The sequence below is a fragment of the Furipterus horrens genome, unplaced genomic scaffold (assembly GCF_987537825.1).
Source record: "Furipterus horrens unplaced genomic scaffold, mFurHor1.1.pri manual_scaffold_13, whole genome shotgun sequence".
NCBI classification, from domain to species: Eukaryota; Metazoa; Chordata; class Mammalia; order Chiroptera; family Furipteridae; genus Furipterus; species Furipterus horrens.
The window spans coordinates 10,567,405-10,581,635 of NW_028327183.1; the positions used below are offsets into that span (position 1 = coordinate 10,567,405).

The following is a 14,231-nucleotide window of genomic DNA, read 5'->3' on the forward strand; positions in this document are numbered from 1 at the left end:
GAGAACGACGTCCTGACTTCGCTAGAACTGCATACAGCTCGCTCAGGGAGTCGAGCCTTCCCTTAAATCACCTTTCTGCTTCCTCGAAACCCTCTCCTCCCAGGGTGAGAATAGACCCTATAGGGCTCCACGTTTAAAACAAAGCAAAACGCAAAAGGTCTTGATAAGTGATCGCAAAAGATTAAAACACATCTGAAGCGCTAGTCTACGTATTTACATGGCGTTTACAGCACGTAAGTCACGTGCTAAGATCTCCCCTGTCTGCGGGGCCGGGGCACGGCTGAGGAAGGATTATGGCTATTCTGCAAGTGTCGGTTGTGGGGGCAGAAGAACCTGGGTTTGAATCCCAGCTCTCCCCCATCCCCTGTCATGGTGGAAGACATACTGGCATTCTCTGAGCTTCTGTTTCATCTTCTGCAAAATGACAAGGATGATTCCAACTCTCCCGGCAGAAGGGTGATTCCGAAACAAGACATATGTAAAGCAACCAGAACACGGGAAGCACTCGCTAAAGTAGGAGGGTCGTGCTGACAGGGCCCCTGCCCTGGAGGGGCTTTGGCAAGAAAGTGACGTGAATGAGCAAAGAAGGAAGCTGTGCGACCTCTGCAGTAGACGTTAGCAAGGCCCCGGAGTGCCACAGAGGCAGTCAGGAGTCTTCCTAAGGCGCTCCATGGGAGGGCGGGCTTGAGGCTGCTAAGGCAAGGGCTGGACCGTTTTATACCAAAGGTGAGGTTCATTCTAGCCATGGAGCCTCCGCCTCAACACGGCTCAGGGAAAGAAGACTTCTACTCACTACAGAGATACCCTGCTGCGTGACAGACTAGACCTGAGGCCTCAAAACCCCTGGCCTCAGTGCAAAGAGGCAGAGCCGTGAGATGTGTGTGGCTGTTTCTTCCAGGTATCAGCTTGCCGGGACTTCGCGTTCTTGTTCAAGAACTACAGTCACCGGGTGTCCAACAGGGGGCCAGTTAACAGCAATAACAATAACTATAACAATACCTACCCAGAGGATTGACTGATTACAATCCTAGTAAAGTGACTAGGAAAAGCTGGAAGGTATCGTTGTTTTTAAATTGAGCCAAATATTCTGCAAGTATACTCTGGCCCCTGCTGTGTTGTTAATGATTCGGGGATAGGGACATTTAATTCCAATTTAAACTCATAATAGACACTTGTTTGATGGAAACCATCAAGTAGCACTCAGGATGAAACGTGACATGATTGGTGTCCTTCCTGAACTCACCAGAATCAGGTAAGAAGTAATCATATATCCTGAGACAATTTTACACAATGGCATCGCTTCACTAATCAGAGAGAAAGGATTACTAAGTATATGCGGAGCCCAAAATCATTTCCATTAACCCAATATCTTACAATTAGAGAAAGCTCAGTATGCCTTGCACTGCTTAGTTCAAAACTGAGGCCAGAATAATCAAATGATTTGCCCAAAGAATACCTCCAGTAAGCAGGTCATTATTTCAATCTAGGCAATCTAACTCTAAAATTCTCTTTCTTACCACAGTCCCGACTCTCATTACATAAATATCTGATGAGCATGACACTGTGTGTCCAATACTGAGAACAGAAAGGCAAATGGGTCAGAGAGCTTATTTCCAGGAAGCGACGAGTCTAAAGAAATAGATACCTACAATATTCAGTGAAACATAGTCTGAGAAAAGTTAAGGGCCTACAGAGTGATGGGTATGAGACTCATCTTGGCAGCATTACAGTAGGCTTCCTGGAGGAGGAGTCATCTCCATGTTGAGAAGTGATTACCCAACTGGGGAAGGGCAGGTGTAAAATGACATTTAGGCCAAGCAATGGACAGGAACAAGACCACTAACTAGTCCGGGATCTCAGAAAGAATGAGTGCCTAGAGTAGCTTTCACATCATTAACTTACTAGCTCATCCAATCCATGATCATAGCATCTTCTCCCTATGCTCCACATCCACCCTAGCCATGGTTGTTAGAGTATATGTCGACTAGAGTGCCTTCTTCTCGGCCAGTTCTTTGTGAAGAGAAAGCCTGTTTGATTTCTCCAATGCTTTGGAAATAAAAATACATTTAAAAAAATACATGCCCTCCCACAGAGTGGGCATGGGAGGCAGATGAGTGGTATCCCAATGCAACCCCTCGTTTTTCAGAGAAAGGGGGAGTGACTTGGCCAGTGTCCTGTTGTGGGTGGCAGAGCCCTGGCAGACCTCCAGGAATAAATTAGCCCAAGTCTGCAGGGACCCTTCTTCTTCTCTACTGATCATTCCCTGTGCAAAGCTTCTAGCACCTGAAAGACTCCTATACCCCTTCTTTAAATGTTGCCACGTTCTTGAATTCACTTTAAATTTCATTGAGACAGTTTCTGTTTTTAATATATTTACTTAAAAATGGAAAGCCAATATTATTTTCTGCAAAAGATAAAAGTTAACACTGAACACTTAGAGAATGTTTGGGAAATAGTCCAGCAACAAGACAGACTAGACACACTCACACACGTACATACTATATGTATGGATATGGTAAGTCATCAAGAAAGACTACCTACAAATATGTATCTGCACACATTATATGTAACACACATGTATGTATGTATATCTACTCTTCAAAAAAGCCCTGTAATGTGTTATTATGACTTTATTAACCTCATTCCCATTTTAGAGAAAAGCAAATTGAGGCACAGAGAAACTGGTATGATAAACAATGTTTTATTTTCACTTAATTAGACACTGTCCAAGCCCAGGGTCACCTGTCTTTGTTAAAGGGGCAGACCAGCAACAGTTAGAAGCAAGAGTGTGCTATTAAATATTTAATAAGTAGCTCTCAAAAGAAAAATAGAATGCCTTGCTTCTGATTTCCATGATACAAATGTTTCCACCATGACCAGCTTGAAGCCTAGCATGACCATGAACCAGCTCCAGGGCAGTGCCTGAAATTTAGCAATGAGCTTGGATGCATACTGTGAGTTCGCCTCAGGACACCCCCTTGTGAGGGTGCTTCTCAAACTACAGTATATATTCAAGTCACCTGTCACTCTTGCTGGAATGAAGATTCTGAACCAGTGAATCTAGGGTGTGGGCGTGCGATTCTGCATTTCTAATCATCTCTTCTGTGACGCAGGTATGATTGATTCGACGACCACAGATGGAAAAGCCAGGAATTCCAGAGAATAAGACCAGCTCCCCATGCCGACCACCTCCTTCTGATGACTTGAAGGATTCAATGATGGGATGGTGGGGAAAGCACTTCCTGCTCGTGCCATTTGAAGCCATCCCATTAACTACTTACTACCACTGTGTATATGAAACCACACGTATGTAGCAGACTTACGGAAACCCGGCATTGAAGTGTATGATTACATAGAATTGTGCAGGATGTCATAATATTCCTCCCACACTTCATATCAACTTCAGGAGTGACACGGGGGAACTGCTCCATGGACTGGTGTGCCCATATGCACATGCATTGTAACAGGAAGTAGAGACACTTGCCTCCACTTCAGCAAGGTCCGCCACTTGGGGAGAAATGGGACTCTACTATGACAATTAGAATCACGCTATTTCTAGTCTTGCACTTCTGTCATGGACAGAGCTAATGTCATCTCTTTGATGATCCAGATGATAGTTTTAAAGAATTCTTGAGATGCAACCACATGTTATGTCATGGTTATCAGAATTAATAAACATTTTAAATAGCAATGGCACATCCAAACTGCTTAACTCGAATACAAGGAAGAAGAAATTGTGCAAGGGTGTAAAGCTTGGATCAAAAAATCAATTTATTTTTAGATTTTCCAACCACGATACGTATGTCTGGCCGAGAAATCCAGTTTATTATAATGCCGCTACATTGATTTACACTCAGATAATGAGATAAAGAGATTTTACAGTCTCTCTGGACTTCCTACATGTAAAAAAGTCTTTAGAATTCCCCCATAAGAAGTTACCTTCTCTTGGGTTAGATACCTGCAATCTGACTTTTGATTCACACTCCCATTTCCAAGACGGTTTTAATCACAACCTGGATCTTACTCTCCTGGCCCTGGCATTTGGTCAAGGTTAATTTAGTCAATTCTCACATATATAAGTCATTATACAAAACATACTGCACCATTGGCTTTGTAAACAACATAAAGATCCAAATGGCAAGCCACACACGGATAGGTGACGTCTAAAATAAAAATGGGCTTTTACAGACACTTTAGGATTCAATCCAGAAGATGATTGTGGTTGACAGGAAATTATGCTTTTATTATCCACTGGGCTTAGTGGCCACAATATTTCATGAAAGGAAAAAAATGACACACAGGGCCAGAGAGTTTCTATTAAAAATGTTTCTGACCTTGAATTTAGAGCCATTAGCGTGCTGTTTCAAAACAGGTAAACGCACACACACACGGAATTTGAAGTGGTGTTTCAGGAACACAGGGGATGTGACTCGGCATGTGGCCTAGTGCCATTCATGCCGAGCGCTGGGTGACTAGGGCAGAACAGGTAGAAATGGATTTTGGATCTTGAGAAGGAATGATACATGCCAGTGTCCAAATATAAATAATGCAAGAGAATCACCTTTTCTAGAGCCTTCAGAGTCCCATGACCAGATTCCCCCGGGCAGAACAGGATTCTAAATGTTTTATGTACACAAACATATACATGTGTTTGTTTCTCTCTTCCCCCAGCCACGATCCTCCTGATCATTTTCCCTAAGCATCAGACTGTCTACTTATCCAGCTGTGTCTGTCTACCCAAAAGCATAACATTTGCCAAAATAACACCCGCCAGATCCATTTCGCTCAGTTACTGACATACTCCTCTTTTTCTGCCAGAAGTTTTAGTTTCTTTAAGTTCTGTAATTATGGGTTATTTCGGCAAAAATAAAAAATAAATCCCTTCTCCGCTTTTTCCCGAGACAGAGTCAGAACCTGCTCTTCTATGGAAGCTTTTCTATTAGTCACAGACATTTCAGAAGGGGGAGACTAGGTCCGTGACAAAGTCAAGAAGGTCAAATTAAGGTCCCTTTCCTAGAGTTATAGAGCCAGGCCTTTATTTATTGAAGATGTTCTTAAAATTATAAGGTTAGTTAAGTTATCAAAGATAACTCTATTGTGTTGAACTTGCTTAAAGCAGAACTGTGTTGAAACCATCTCAAAAGGACGAGAGGGATTCCAAGCTCATTAAAGTGCCAGAAGGCATTTCTCAAGTCTAATTCAAGTCCCTCTTTCTTTACACAAGTCCCTCCTTCTTCAGCCACAACCTTTGCCGATGTTAAACCACCTGCTTAAAGGGTAACAGTCAGAGATGGAATGAGTGAAAACCATTTATACTGCCTATTTGTTGGAGGAGGACATGGAGAGAACAGGACCACCCATGCCCCTCCAGCTGGATGGGGGCAATCAGAGAAGGCTCCTGACCCCCTCCTGGTCCTGGAAAGGTAGGTTCTGCCCACTGTTCCTACAGCAGGAGTCACTTTAAGAATGTAGCCTGGAGAGAGCAATGCACGGTTGAGACCATCTAGACTGAACATGGGACTGGATCCCACTGAGGCCTCCATATAAACTTTGAAGATTCTCCCGGGAGGGTGCTGAGAGCCGCTTGTCGGTGGCTGCCCAAGTCCAGCTTCTTATGTAGGTTCCCTTGCTTAGTAAAACCACTGCCTACCAACGTGGAGTGGTGGGCCCCTTTCTCTGGTCTCTCCTTGCCCTCTGTGATGGGGGCCACTTCCGAATCTCATCTGGAGAACTCCAGAGGTTGCATAATTGCAAGTCAACAACACCCTTCGAATCACAGCAACCAACAGGAATCAATCTTAGTCTTACCACGTTTATAATACAGATGAACTGTGGGCAGCTCCAAGGCACGGTGGTTAAGAACATTGACTTTGGACTCAGACAGAAGTAGTCTTGAATCACAGTTCTGTCATTCTTAACATAAGTGACCTGGGCAAATTTATTTCAATTGTGGCAGAGAAAGAAATTGATGCTCTGTATTTCATACTACCTAACTGAAGGATTGCAGAAAAAATTAAACAAGATTAGTTATATAAAACTCTTGGTCAGAAATAATAGTATTTATTGAATGTTCCATGTGCTTAATAATGAATCTTAACTGATTTTATAAAATTATTTTATTTCGATTTCTTGCTCTATTCTATGCAGATGGGTAAAAAAATAAAATAATCTTTTTCCAACATTTGATTTTAAAATAAGTGGCAAGAACCAAGTTAGATGTAAATAAAAGAGCATTTCACAAATAGCTTTCCATACCTGTAGCTTACATACAATTAATGACTTCTAATAGTTTTGTTAGGCCTCTGAAGGGTAGTATTTTTATGCATCCCCCAGTCAATCCAGTCTCTCTTTTCAATAGAAGACCTGGCATTGCCCATCACCATCTTCCCCTGAGAAGGCCAAAGGCAAGAAATGCACATCTGCACCAGAGATGTTCACTTTCCATAGAGTTGTAACCACTCAGTATATAACACAACCAGTTACTTTTCTTCTAAAAGAAAAATTCCATTGTATTTCATCATCATCTATATTTTTGCGAGATGGGACAAGTAGGGAATCCCTATTAACTCAAAGAAGAGACCAACGTGATAGTTAGACACTTCTCAGGAGGGAGCTCAGCAAAGATAATGCTCGTTAGAGATTTGATTCAGGTAGTGTCTCTTCTGAAAATCTTCAACCAACTTTTTCTGTGTGCTGCATGGAATTTTGGCTCAACTGATGGCTGTCAGAGACTAGAAGCTCTCCCTTCTTGTTTAAGAAAGGTGGAAATGGTTACACTCAAGTCATATCAGGGAGCCAGGGCTGCAGAGGCTGTACTAAGGAGACCGAAGTGCAGCCAAGTGTCCCAGCAGAATAAGTCAAGGCTCTGCCAATTAGATTAGACTGCGCGGTCACCGCCTCACACACGCGCCTTCCTGTCATCCTCTCGTGTCTCAGCGTTCTAGCTTAACTACCACCCGCCAACAGCGTTACCATGAACCACAGACACAGCTGGTGGGGTACACAGTCAAAGAGCAAGCTATCATTTGACAAAAATAATATTGAGATTTCACCAAGACCATAGAGTTTATGAAAATTAACTAAATTGCTTATACAGATTGTAAAAAAAAAAAAAAAAAGTATACTATCTTCAGCTACAATACATTAGAGAAACTCAAAGACAAGTATGTTTTACTACAATAAAAATAGATACATTTTTTTTTCTATTTCTGAGCATCCCCGTTTCAAAGATGGACCTATGTGGATACAGAAAAGTTAAATTCTTTTTATCAAGCTGAAACAGCAATAGACTAAGAGAGAATATAATGCGCCCTTGAGATGGTTATATCAACTTTGGAGATGAGGTTGCACACACAAGAAAGCAAAGCATTCCCCTATGATATTTACATCACTCCCTTTCTACATATTTTATGCTATTTGTGTCCCATCAGGAATCAAATAATCATATTTTATGCGTTACTCTTTCTAGAAAGGAACAATGCCTGGAAAACATTGTTCTTATTGCTAATAGCACATGAATATACTTTGATAACATTTTCACTTAATTTTATACATAAAAAGGATTTAAAAGACTCCTTTTACTATTTTTGCAAGATATTCAATTTGCTTAAAATATCAGTAGACACATCCACAAAAGTATCTTACCATGGAATGTGTGTGTGTGTGTGTGTGTGTGTGTGTGTGTATTTTTTTCCCTCCCTCTGTGTATATGTGAGGGCTAGGGATATTGCTGATTAAAAGCAATATACAGGAGAATAGAATTGTCTTCTAAGACTTGCAGCGCACATGAGGGTAATGTGAACTGTTCTGTTTAAATACAAAATACAGTAAAAAGAGAAAGAAAAGAGGAAGTGAACAAAGAAAGGAGATAAGAAGTAAGTTTCTCTCAGTGATTTTTTTTTAATACGTTCCCAAAAAGAAATGGTGCAGACACTGTTACACATGCAACACTTCCATAATTAGAACATTTTTTTCCCCAATGAAATATAACTTTACCACATATAGCATGCTTGATGTAAGTCTAGTTTGGGAGACATTCTCATTGTTACAAATCTGACTCATGTCACTTTTATATCCCCATATCATTTAAAAATGATTTCAAAGGAGGAAAAAATATGCTGTGTGAAACATGAATAAAATAGACTTTTTTAAAAAGAGAGAGATGCTCTGTCTAAAAATAAACTCAGGGCAAGTTATGAAACTTCTGTTGAGAAAACTGGAGTAGATCATCACAATATTGGACTTGGAGTATGATCGTATCCTGCCCTCTCTTCCCTTATATGTCTCTGCTAATTGTGAATGTGGAGCACTAACTCTGTGCTTAGCCCTCAACCAGCCATCATGCTAATGTTTGCAGTTGTCTTTGGCAGTGAAGGTAGGCAAGGAATGTGTTCAAAGGTTTCAAGTACAAGTGTTATTCTTTGATGATGCTTTTCCAAAGAGATACCCCCAAATCAGAGGACATATTCTGCCTACTAATAAAACTTAAAGGAAAAAAGGCTCCTAAAAGCCAGAAGATGGATGATATTTATGATAGGAAATAGCATATGATGTAAAACTCAGGAAATAAAAGCTTGGGATATGATAGGAACAGGGAACCACGCTGGCCCCGGTGCTTTGCCATGAAGTTACGAGGGAGATTCAGTTTGCAGCAACACTTGGGAGAAGTAGCTACAGGGCATCCCTTGAACTCATTTTTTTTCTGACCTTTTGAAGTTGCCAGGTTCAACTAATTTTCTTCCCATGGTTATATCTGAAGTGGGTTCCAGAGGCAGGGACCGACGGTTCAGCAGAAATCTATTGGTTATCACAACTTCCATGGGAATGAAATGAGAGAGGACCAATATCATAGCTCTTGGGTTAATTAAACGCCACTAACTCCGACAGCCTTGGTACACCAAAGTATTAGTCTATTTCACAAGTATATACACTGATGAGATCTTCACAACACAAAAGATATGTTGACTTCCAAAAGACTGGTCGATATACAAATTCAAGAGCCAGGAGGGCAAATCAAACAATCTAAGGCAGATGAAATGGCAAAAGGAACGATTAAAAAAAAAAAAGAAAGAAAAAGAAAAAAAACACCCCTCATGCTTCAACCAATAAATAAAATAGGTACCTGGAGGTGTTTTCAGATTTTCTGGAAGGTGTGTGTGTGTGTGTGTGTGTGTGCATGCACAAGAATCAGCTGTGTTTCATTCCATGCTTCATAGGAGGTGTATAACACACCAAAGTTAGAAGTTTCTTCCAAAACTAGAAACCAGAGTTAGTCCATTTCAGCTCTGAATGCCAACAGTGCTGAAATCTGCATTTTTTTCCTGCTTCTCTGAATAGTGTAAGAAATATAAAACGACTGAAACCAGCAGCACCACTGAGCACGGTATTTTCATAAGAAGGTCTTGGGCTCTTATGTTCCATTGATAATTAAAAGGCTACTCTGATTCTACTTGTTCCTGGATTTGTCAAACACAAAACTTTTCTGATGGCCCGGAAAAGTGCTGTTGATAATATAAATGGAATGTCATTTTACCCATGAAAAGCTTCTGGTTTTGCATGCGAAATTTGCTCAAATCGAATGTTAATAAGGCATAAGTTGTGCCACCCTGAGCAGAAAAATAAAGACTGTGATTTTTCTTTAGAGCATTAATAAGTTTTTCTGAACAGTTAACTGATGCAGTGTGGGGTCTAACTTTCCTATATGTGTTTGCTCTTTTTCCTCACCAAGAAACAGTGAAAGGAACCTAGAAAGCAAAGCCCCGAGGTACAATTTCTTGAATAGAATCATTACTCCCTCATTCTTTGGACTTTCCTTGTTTTGCTGCAACAATCGGACGCTCCCTGGGCATCAGGAGTATCAGATCTTGACGCTCCCTGGGCATCAGGAGTATCAGATCTTGAGCAGTTTACAAGGAAATATTGCATCATGAGTATATTCATATGACAGTCTTTAAAAGTGCTTTCTAAGTGGTTTATAGCAATCATGCTGAACATGTTTTATGTGTTTTTGTTTTGTTTTGTTTTTTTTGGTTTTTTTTTTTTCAAGCCAGCATACCACCATTAGCTACTTAAAGAGTGTTCATTGCTAAACTAAGGGGTTGCTTCGGATGGCTGCTGCCTTGGCCAGAGTTTGGCATAATACCCCAGTGAATTTAGTTTTCAGGTTAAAGACTTCTTTCCCTTTTGAGCTGATATGTGCACAGCAGGCACAGGGAGCTACACTTCTAGTGAGGGCTACAGCTAAATTCACAATACCGTCAAGAACTCACGAAATGTAGCCCAGAAACCAAAAACGCAGCCCCAAAAGGCTGGAGTCTTGGGTGGAGAGACGTACCTGTCTGGGGTCTTGAGAGTTTTAGGAGATTGTAGATTGTTAAAATGAAGACTTGATCTTTAATAGCAATAATTGGAAATACAAGATCCAGGTTGCAGGGGAGAAAGATTTAAAAGTTTGGATGACAGCATTTCTGCACAAATTTCAAAAACCATGTGCCCTGTGTCTCCAAAACATCTGGCCTATCTGCGATGGTCACGGGACACCCTGACCCTAATCTGGGTGGCGAGGGACACAGAACAGGCACCACCTGAAGGCACAACGCTGAATGCAGCGATCCTCAGAGGTGCTCAGGAGGATCCTCTCTGTTTTCACAACAGACCCTCTCAACTCCGAGCCCTTATCAGAGCCCAGAAAATAATACATCAAAGGTGATTTAAAATCCCACAACTCCTGCAGGCGCTTCAAATCAGCTCAAGTAGAATCACAGAATATTATTAGTAGTATTCTTATTTAGTAAGAGAGACAGCCCTACAATTTCTTTCAGCCACAGAGTGGGGAAAAGTGGAAAACATGTCTGGACATGATGATTATGGAGAACTCCCTCTGAGTGGAAAAAAAAAAATGTAACCCTCAGAGAACATTCTTCAATGGTATCAGGTCTGTTAGAGAAATCAATCTCTCTCTCTCTCTCTCTTTCTCTCTCCCTCTCTCTCTCTCTCTCTCTTACACACACACACACACACACACACACACACACACACACACACACACACACTCCAGATAAAACCCCTGCCAAAGTGGACAGAGCAGGAGCAGATGAAGGCAGTAACCAGGCAGGAATCACAGTGGCCTTTAGCAGGAACGATAGGGCTCATTTTGCATGCAGCGAGGTACAGCGGCGCGGTTGAATGGATGGAAAATCCCACTCGCCAGTCTTACAGAAATCTCTCTTTCCCACACAGAGTTTTCCAGTTGAGAAGCGCCTATAATGGAGCCGGAGGCAACAGCCAGCCCAGGGCGGGGGTTAACCGTTGAGATGGCCGTCAGGAGTGTTGTAAGGAGGACAGGCGCTTCTAAGCGGCCCCCAGCCAAACCTAGTCCCTCCTCCGGGCTTGGCGACCTTCCGGAAGCCAGACAGGGCCGGGCTCCTGGAGCTCTTGCCTACCTTCTCCTGCGTCCCCTCCTTCCCACTGTCAGCCCGCATGTACTGGGAAGCCGGGTGAAGAAAGCAGCCGGCTGGTCTCTTTAGCAGCTTCGGCGCACTAAGGGACCTCGGGCTCTTGCCTCTTAAAGAGGAAACTCTTCTGGAATCCTCAGGAAAGGGTGGTAAAGTTGAAAGGACCTTGTCTCCCTCCCGCGTGCCCGATTCCAAGCACCAGCCTTCAATTGAAGCTAAAGTGAGCAGCTGCCAGCCCGATTTTCCATTGCAGACGAATGTTGTGCGTTTGCAACAATAAACAATTAATGTTGTTTGATTTCTTACATTTAGCAACCCAAGCAAACAGCTGCCATCTCCGCTCGCGGAAGCCAAGGGCTAGTCCTCGATTTGCCGCCGGCTCTGTGCCGGCGGAGAAGGGTGGACAACCAGGAAACTTTGAGGTTGCGGCCAGATTGGGGAGGGGAAGGCTTTGGTCTTGGGGAGGGAAAAGGCGGAGGAAAATGCGGATACCTGTTGGCGTCCCCGTTGGCGGTGGCAGGTTTTCACTGTCTCCCAGCCTTGCCTGGAGCGTTGGAGAACAGGAGTAGGTCCCTTAGGAACTTGTTACGCGCTGGCAGAACCCAGGCGAGAGCCCTCTCGTCCTCAGGTCTTGCGAGGGGCGCGGTCCGCCCCCCAAAGGTTGGCGGAAAGGAGCGGCGAGATGACAGCGCAGCTCGAGGCTCTGCGGGCACCGGGAGGGGGGTGGGGGGACCGAGAGGTCCCCGGCTTTGGGGGCTTCTGTAAGCTCGGTCCCGCCGGCTGAGAAAGGACACTGCCTAGGGGTCCTGTCTGGGTGCGGGGCAGCGTCTTGGAGACTGCAGAGCCGCGGGGCGGCGCGGGGTCCCGCAAGTTTGCAGCCGGCACCGCGCCTCCCTGGCTGGAACAGCCACTTGTGGGAAAGGTCGGCTCTGGGGCTCTGGCTGCTGAGTCGTGATCCGCAGCCCCACAGCGGGGGTTGCCCTCTCTCTCCCCAGGGGTGGAGGGATGTAGCAAACCGGAGAGAGCTCACCCCCAGGCCCCGCCACCTTCTTTCCTCGCCCTTTCGCACCCGCCTCACCACCAGCGGCAGGTGCTTCCCATTCACCACTCGGCCCCCGCAGTGAAGGCGCGCGGCTGCAGCTGCGCCTGCCTGGGTCGCGGGGCGGCGGAATCGCGCGGCGACCAAAAGGAGAGAGATTAGCTGGAAAACTGAAGGGGAACAGCCTGCTTGCTCATCCCCAGGATCGACTGTCACAGCGGTTTGCAAAAATCGTCAGGCAAAACCTGAGGCGCCCAATTAGCCGTGCATATCTGGGGAGAAGACGCAGGAAAGCCCGGCGCTTAGGCTGCGAACCCGCATCCACCTTCTGGGCGGAAGGAGGCGCGCAAGGTATCCGAAGGGGCATGGGAATTCCTAAAAGAAACGGTCCCTTCTGGATCCTCGGGGCATGGAGAAAAACTAGGGGGCAGGGGAAATCACTTACTCTTGTGGGGCTGGCTCCGCGCTGGCGAATTTCAAGCCTCTTGGTTCACAAATGGCTGGAGCGACTCGGGGTTGGCTCCCGAGGGCGGCGAGCACCGAACGGTCCCCGCGCGCTGGGCAGGCGCCTCCGGATTCCGTTCATGCCTCTAGGAGCTGCGGGGCTTGCGCGGAGACGCAGGGCGGGCGCGCTGGGCTCTGGGTGTCCGCAGCCCTGAATGGAGCGGCTGGGTGAACACTACCGTCTGTGCGCAAACCTGGGGCGGCGGACGAGCTTCGAGGAGGCAGGGAGATTCCAAATAAATCCACTAATTCTGAGCTGAGCGCTCCGGCGTGCGAGCCCGCCTGCCTGCCAAATGTAACTGTGAAGTGATGTGGAAAAGTGAGCTGGGTGCCTCCCCTGACGGATCTCATTGGGCAGAGCGCAGAGGCAGGTCTACCACTTGGAAATTCGTGTAAGCAGTCCCCCTCCCTGTCCCCTCCCTGCCTTCCCCCTTTGCTCGTGGTTCCTTGGCTCTCCTCCCCCTTACCAAGTGGGCGCACAAGTTTTAGATCCTCGCGACCAAGCACACCCCGCGCGTCTCCGCCGCCACGGGAGGCGGCGGGGGGACAGGTGCCCTTCTGTGCAGTGCGCGCAACCCGCGGAGGGCAGTGCTCCCGGCTAAGAAGGCTGGCAGATGCTAAAAGGATGCGGAGGAGGTACCCGAGAGCTTTCTCCCTCTCGAGGCTTACCTGAGCTTTGGGGCTGGCGTTAACTGGAAAAGCGTCTCAGTGACCCACAGCTGTTTTCCGTGGAGAGGTGGCGGGGTAGGGGGTGGGATCGGTAGAGGGCGCACAGGGCATTGGGGTCGCGTGGGCAGCTTATCTCCCAGTTATTCCAAGAGACTCTTGCGGACAGAGGAGGGTTGTTTGTAAGACCTCCGCCTTCAGCTCAGATGATACGTGCTTAGAGACTGTGTTTCGCGCGCGGTCTTGAGGGTGGAGCGCATGCCTGATATCCCCATGCTTCTACTCCTTTGGGGAGAGGAGCTGATGGAGACCAGAGGGGTGTGCAATAAGGTGTGAAAAGGAGAGCAGGACTTGTTTGGGAATAAAAGGAAGCGTCGCTAAAGGTCTTCTCCGTGTATCCTGCCTACAGATCTCTGCTTAGGCACCATGCCTGGAGCTCCTCAGCCTCCACCAAGAGATGCCCTGTCTGTGGCCCCTTCAAGTCCTCGGATAGACTCCACTCTGATCTTGAGAAACGGCCATCCTGGGGTAGAGCCGGTGTAAGAAGAAGGGCTCATGAATTAGGACGT

The 14,231-nt window shown here is 45.5% G+C and overlaps 1 protein-coding gene across 1 annotated transcript in view; it reads right to left on the reverse strand.

The window, feature by feature from the left end:
* The window catches only part of CDH8 (cadherin 8), a 334,718-nt gene extending 321,439 nt beyond the window's left edge, over window positions 1-13,279 (reverse strand). Inside the window, exon 1 of the mRNA XM_090261396.1 lies at window positions 12,938-13,279. The gene's annotated coding sequence lies outside the window, so the exon portion shown is untranslated. The remainder of the gene's footprint in view (window positions 1-12,937) is intronic.
* Window positions 13,280-14,231: the final 952 nt, after the last annotated feature.